Below are 6,883 nucleotides of genomic sequence, written 5' to 3'. Positions count from 1 at the left end.
AAATGAAAACACATCTAACGCAACATTATTGGATAATAATAAAGGTATTGAATATGCATTATTTCAAGAAGAAATTGCTCGATGGTATAAAGTATACGAAATTGTTCATATATTTAATCGAAATCGAATCAATTTAGAACATTTTTAATACCGAAAAAGGTATAGTATATCGATAAAAATTAGAATCAGAATAATAAATAATTTTCGACTCTTTATCGCTCTGCACTCTACTTAGGAAAACACGCACATTCTCGACATTATATCGAAGTCGATATCGATAAAATTTTACGAAAAAATGATTCATTTTCGACATAACTTCGAATCATTTTGCATACTGGGTAGTGACAGTCGTGATCGTGACAATATTAGCTTACATAAAATTTTTTTTTTTTTTTTTTTTTTTATTTATTTAGTTTACTATCATCATTACATTAAAAATATATAAATATTATTAAATACATCTTTTGAGTTTTTACTTAAAAGTATTGCAACAAATATTAGCTTAATTTAATGACAAAAATACACAACTTGTTTATATGTTATTTACAATGTAAGGGAAAAAGATAGAGAAAACCTTTAATCTTTAAGAAACGCTCAACAATAAACCTTACTTTAACTTTATTTCTAAAGTTAAAAAAGGTGTTAATGTTAAAGGTTTCTTATTATATCATAATTTGAAGATCTGTTTCGATCTTCAAATTTTTTAGTTAATTTACTAATAACTGTTATAAACATATCCTGTTTAAATTTTGTATGAAGTCTATTAGTTGAAAACCGCCTGGGCAAGTTAAATATAATTTTTAGATTTTTATTTTGAATTATTTGCATTTTCTTAAGATATGTTTTAGCACATTTTTCGGACCAAACTTGACACCCATAGGTCATTATTGGACGAATACACATTTTGTAAAGCAATATTTTGTTTTTGTGGTTCAATGTTGATTTATGATTTAGCAGGGGAAACAATGCCCTCCCACATTTAATCGCTTTATCGCATGACTGGAGAATATGATGTCGAAATGTTAATTTTTTGTCAAGGAAAATGCCTAAATACTTTATCGTTTCTAAAATAGGAATTTCTACACCATCTATAGTAAGAGGAATGCTAGGTATTCTCTTAGGGGATTTGTTGAAGGGAAATATTATAGTCTGTGTTTTTGTTTGGTTAATTTTGATTTTCCATTTAATAAAGTAGTTTTGAACATGTAAGAGAGCGTTTCTCATTCTTTTGACTATAGCATTTGAAAGTTTTCCTCTGATTATAATTGCCGTATCATCTGCATACAATGCTGCGGATTGATCCTTTTGAGTTTTCAAGTCTGAAATATATATAGAATACAATGTGGGTGACAAAACAGATCCTTGAGGTACGCCAGCAAGAATATTACGTTCACTTGATTGTTCGTTTCCAATATGTACCACAAAGAGTCTTTCGCTCAAAAAGCTTTGAATAATCTTTTGGAGATAAATTGGATAGCCTAACATATTTAGTTTATAAACAAGGCCATCATGCCATATAGAGTCAAAGGCTTTCTCTATGTCCACACAGACAATTCCCGTACTTTTACGCTCTACTTTATTTTTAGCTATAATGTTGACAATTCTTCGGATTTGGTGAACTGTAGAGTGGTCCCTCCGGAAACCAAATTGTTCTTTTTGTAAAACATTGTTGTCTTCCGTGAACTCATTAAGTCTGCATAATATGATTTTTTCAAAAACCTTGTCAAGGCAGTTTAGCATACTGATTGGGCGATAACTATTTGGCGATTTATTGTTTTTGCCTGGTTTTAAAATCGGTATAACTTTAGCTGTTTTGAAGAGTTTTGGAAAATATCCATTTTCCAAGCACCAGTTAAATATTTTCATTAAATGAGCGAAGAAGTCATCAGACATATTCTTTAAAATAATTGGGTGTATCCCATCTAATCCTGGGGCTTTTGAATTTTTTAAAGTTTTTACATAATATCGTATTTCATCAACCGTTGTTAAAAACTGTTGGGTGGTGTTAGGTATTTCTTGATTTTTAAGCCATTTAATATGCCTTTTAACCTTATTATCAATTGGCGAGACTAAATTGTGGGTAGTTTTGTGGTAGTTTTCAAAAACTTCAGCAATAACATTAGCTTTTTCTTTGTTATTACATATTTCAGCGCCATCTATGAACAAACTCCCTAACGATGATTTTTTCCCTTTCATGGCTTTAGTTAACTTCCAGAATTTTTTGCTGCCAGGTGGTAACCTTCGTATGAATTGATGCCAGCTGTTATTACGATCATTGTGAATGTTTTGTTTTATTAGATTAGTCAGCTGTTTTAGAATACATATTATTAAGTTTCTCTCTGATTGATTTGTTGTTCTCTGAAGTTTTCTTCTGTATCTATTTCTTTGGCCAATTAAAAACAAACTATTTTGTGATAATTTTCTTTGCCATTGCTGTCTGTTGGCCACTGGAATTTTTGTGAAGGCTTCCTGAACAATGTGAGTGGTCTTGGAGAGTGTTTGTTCGATATTTGTGTACGATAAGACTGCAGATTGTAAGCTGCTATTTCTGAGCTCATTATCAACAAATTTTGCAATTTCCTTCCAGTTGGCCATGTTATACAAGGGGACCAGTGATGTTTTTTTAATTACGGAACCAAAGATTTTGCATGTTATTGGGACGTGGTCTGAGTTCAACAATTCTGGATGTGTTACAATTTGTGAAATATGTAGATTGGAATTACTAAGTAGAATGTCAACCACTGATGACTGTGTGTGAGATGAAGTTTGACCAAAACGTGTAAAAGTGTCTGAAGAATATATATAATATTGAGAATTAAGTTGGTGATTGTAAAGGCTGTTACCGGCAGCATTATTTTGTTGGCAATTCCAACTGGTATGGTGCGCATTAAAGTCACCAAATATAAAATAGTCTGTCGTTCCTCGGGTGATAATATTAAGATCGTCAACAAATGTATTAGTATATTTTGGACAATAAACCGAAGAAAAACGAACAGTTCTATTGTTTATATTTATTGTAATGGAGATATTTTCCAAGTTTGATGTTGAAAATCTTGAAATATGTTCGTGAGGAATTGAATTTCTTATTGCTATCAGAACTCCGCCGCCGTGTGTCAGTCTGTCCTCTCGATAAACTTTAAAATTTATTAGTTTGAATTTGTGTTTCGGTTTTAGAAATGTTTCGTTTATAAATACTACATCTATTTGTTTTTGACTTAAAACTTGTTCTAATTGTGAGATAGCGACAGGTGTTGTTATGCCCTGTGCATTCCAATGCATAACATTGAGTCTCCATATTGTTGTATTAGATAACATGTCTAAGCATGTTTCCAAGTACTCTCAATTTATCGTACTTTGTTTTACATTTTTCTAAAGCATCTATTGCTTCGAAATAAATATCTAAAAATTTGTTGGTTTGACAGATTATCGTTGTTGTCTGTTTTTCTATTGCTAGAACTGGCAATTTCGGCATAAGAAATTTTGTTATTATTTTTACCTTTTCTTTGTTGGGAGAATGATGGCATATCGTTGTTTGTAGGCAAAAAGTGTTCATCATCAGTTGTGTAGCAGTCCATACTACTGTTGTTTCTAAATCTAGTAGGGCGCATCTTATTAGTAGCTCTGCTTCGAATATCCAAGTATTCCTTTCTAGATGGACAGTGGGGGTCGTCAGCACGATGGTTTACATTCTTTAAGTTGTTTTTGATGCAATTAAAGCATTTGTATATGACGGGACCATCTGTCGGTGTTTTATTTAGCTGGCAGATAGAATAATCGTGTGATCCACCACAACCAAGACATGCTACAGTTCTAAAACAGTTTGCTGCACCATGGCCATACATAGCACATTTACTGCACTGTGTAGGGCCTCTATTGTGGCGAATTGGATTTCTCCAATGTACAACTATTCCCAGAACGTATTTTATTTTCATTACCTCTCGCTTTGTAATTTGATCCCGGTTAAATTCCAACATGTACAGAGCATCATCTGGATTGGATCTTGAGGTTGTTATTTCCTTTATGTTCACAGGTTCTATGTTGAATGCATTTTTAAATTCGTTTTTAATTGTGGCAGTGCTGATTTGTGGTAGACCAAACAACATTAATTTGAACTCTTTATTATCCTTAATAGGGTGCGTAAAAAATTTATACTGATTGGTTTTTAACTTTTTACAGATTTCCTCATAATCGGTTTGCGAGTTAGGAATTAGTTTGGTTCCAATTGAAATCCTTTTATATTTACAGCAGTCTCCTAACATATTTATGATTGTGGTGAACTTATGACAAATGTCCACTGTGATTGGAGGGATTTTTATAATCACTTCTCTGTTAGCATCGTTATCCACACTGGAAATATCATCATCTTCGAGGTCAGAAAATATCTGATATCTATTACCGCTGGGTTTTGATTTTTTGAATCTAGGATTGTTACCCCAGAACATTTTGCGTTTTGAAGACATATTCAATTAAATTCAAAAAATTAGAATAATGAACAAAAAAAAAAGAAAATTAAGCAGCAGCTGTTTGATTACAGAAAACACTTCTGAATGCTGAGAGAGCCAGCAAACGACGTCCGCTTACATAAAATATTAAATGAAATTCAGTGGAAAATAGTAATAATAAATCGAGAGAGATTAAATAAATTATATGTATATGGAAATAAATGTAAGTTTTCATCAGAAATGTTCATATTATGTGGTGATTATCGTAATAAAACTATGATTTTTATTTGATCCTATCTTTTTAATGAGATTAAATCAAATTTAGTTTTATCGCGATTTTGCCAGATACTCTATATAGTATTTAAATTTAATACCAATTCCTTGGGTTTTCAATTTAAATACAATATAGTGAATCCTATATTTAGTAAAAATTCAGGAAAATGAAAACTAGAATATATATAGGCATCGTTGTTCTTTTATTTTGTTTGTTAATAGAATAAATAAAAGGAAACATAAATACACGCCATCTATTGCCGAAAAAGTGAGGCTCTAATAATGTAGCCAGACCATAATCCCGAAAACTAATTTCTTTAGAAATATACGATAGAGGGCCACCGAGTATCGTAAAAACCATCAAAGGAGTGTGAAAGGAATAAAACCACTATCTTAAAAGTCCGGACATAAACCAAAATAGGAACAGGGTAGTCCCAAACCACTAGAATTCAATTTAAACTGTGGCATGGAATTTGTGGGACAAATGTAGAAAAAAGTGGAATTTCCAGGGTAAGCCGTGAAATTGTAGAAATAGGCTAACAAGATCTTGACATTTTATGACCCATCTGACCTTCGAAGGTCATTATACACACAAAAGGTCACCTTCGGAAAAAAAACTAGTTCGAATAATATTCTAACATCCAATCAATGTTGTATGTTATGCAACATAGTACATATTTAAAACTTAAATTATTTAATTATACATATTATATTATATAAACTATAATCCAGAAAAAAACATTGTAGATCATATATTTCCTAATTCGTAACATCTTTCAGAATTGTTATTTTTCATAAGCAAAAAAAACTTATCCTAATTCCTGCTATAGAGGATTATTTAATTATCTTAATTAATTATTATTAAATTATATTATTATTTTTCTTACACATAGTTCATATAACTTATTGAAACATATATATTTGTAATATAATTACAATATTTAAATTTTATAATATTAGATCTGTTCAATAACAAAAATATTTATATATTTAGTACTAGCTGAACCCGGTCCGCGTTGCTGACCCTTAGAAAACATCTGTTTTATATTGCATCTCGATTTTAATATACAGTATCGGACAAAGTCGGTGATCCAACATTCAATGTTAATACATATGGTGGCATTCCGGCTGATTCCAATGAATTCAAAAATTCAGTAGGATAATCGACGGCTTGTTCTTCGTTCATTACTGTGTCAATTTTTTTGTATTTTATTGTTTCGCCAGGCAGTTTCAATTTTATTTGCTTATTGAGCTTGTTAACATCATAATTTGTTGCTGCCAAAATTGCATGTTCCCACAGCCAATCCGAATTGTTGTAGTTGGTTGTAAGAATTGGGAATACTTCGTAGGAAACTTCTTGAACATTCATTTCCATTTGGCAGAAGTCCGGGAATAAAATCTCATTTGTGGAGGGATCAATTGCTTCGGCTTCTGTAGCTTCATTTCCAGTGAAATAAATTTGAAGGAACTTCGTACTTGGGAGCGGGATCCAATTCTGTTGGACATTTGGCCTTGAACTTTAAAGGTGGGCTTGCAACCGACGTCATTTGAAAGCATGAGTTGTTCTTTTGGATATTTTGAAGGAAGTGTTTGAAAATAGGAAATGTAACATAGAAACAGCTCAGACGGCTCAATAACTGGTGGCAGAATAACTTTACCGTTCGAACAGCACAGTCCCGGGTATTCCTTAGGGAACTTCAAAATGCTGCAATGTATGTAATGTTTGTTCATTGCGCCAATCAGTACATCCTTGTGATTCCTGTAGTCATCATACTTATTGTAATAAAAGTATGATTTATTGCTTTTCTGAAGATTCCGTAAAATCCATGAGTCCAGCCGTTTTTGAGTCCATATGGAACATATATACACACATCTGTTTTTATATATAATGGCATTAGCGGTGTAATGTAAAAAATTTGATTTCTACACACCTCTCCGCCCACAGACCGAATATCAAAAATCTGACTATACGGTGTTACCCGCTGGGCTATTCTGAAGATTCCTTGAAAATTTCATCAAAATCGGTCCAGAAGTTTTTTATATATATAGATGGTATTAGCGGCATAATGTAAAAATTTGATTTTGCCACGCCCCTTCCGCCCACAGACCGAAAATCAAAAATCTGACTTTACAGTGTTACCCGCCAGGCTATTCTGAAGATTCGCTGA

At 32.2% G+C, this 6,883-nt stretch overlaps 1 long non-coding RNA gene across 1 annotated transcript; it reads left to right on the top strand.

Annotated features, from left to right (window-relative positions):
- Positions 1-2,254: 2,254 nt before the first annotated feature.
- On the top strand, positions 2,255-2,993 carry LOC135952262 (uncharacterized). Its single transcript, XR_010576024.1, has 2 exons — positions 2,255-2,514; positions 2,588-2,993. It is a non-coding gene; the product is annotated as an uncharacterized LOC135952262 (long non-coding RNA).
- The last annotated feature ends 3,890 nt before the right edge of the window (positions 2,994-6,883 follow it).

This window comes from Calliphora vicina, chromosome 2 (genome assembly GCF_958450345.1).
Source record: "Calliphora vicina chromosome 2, idCalVici1.1, whole genome shotgun sequence".
Taxonomy (NCBI): Eukaryota; Metazoa; Arthropoda; class Insecta; order Diptera; family Calliphoridae; genus Calliphora; species Calliphora vicina.
Note: the sequence above shows the minus strand (reverse complement) of the source record. Positions and strands in the feature narration are given on the sequence as shown.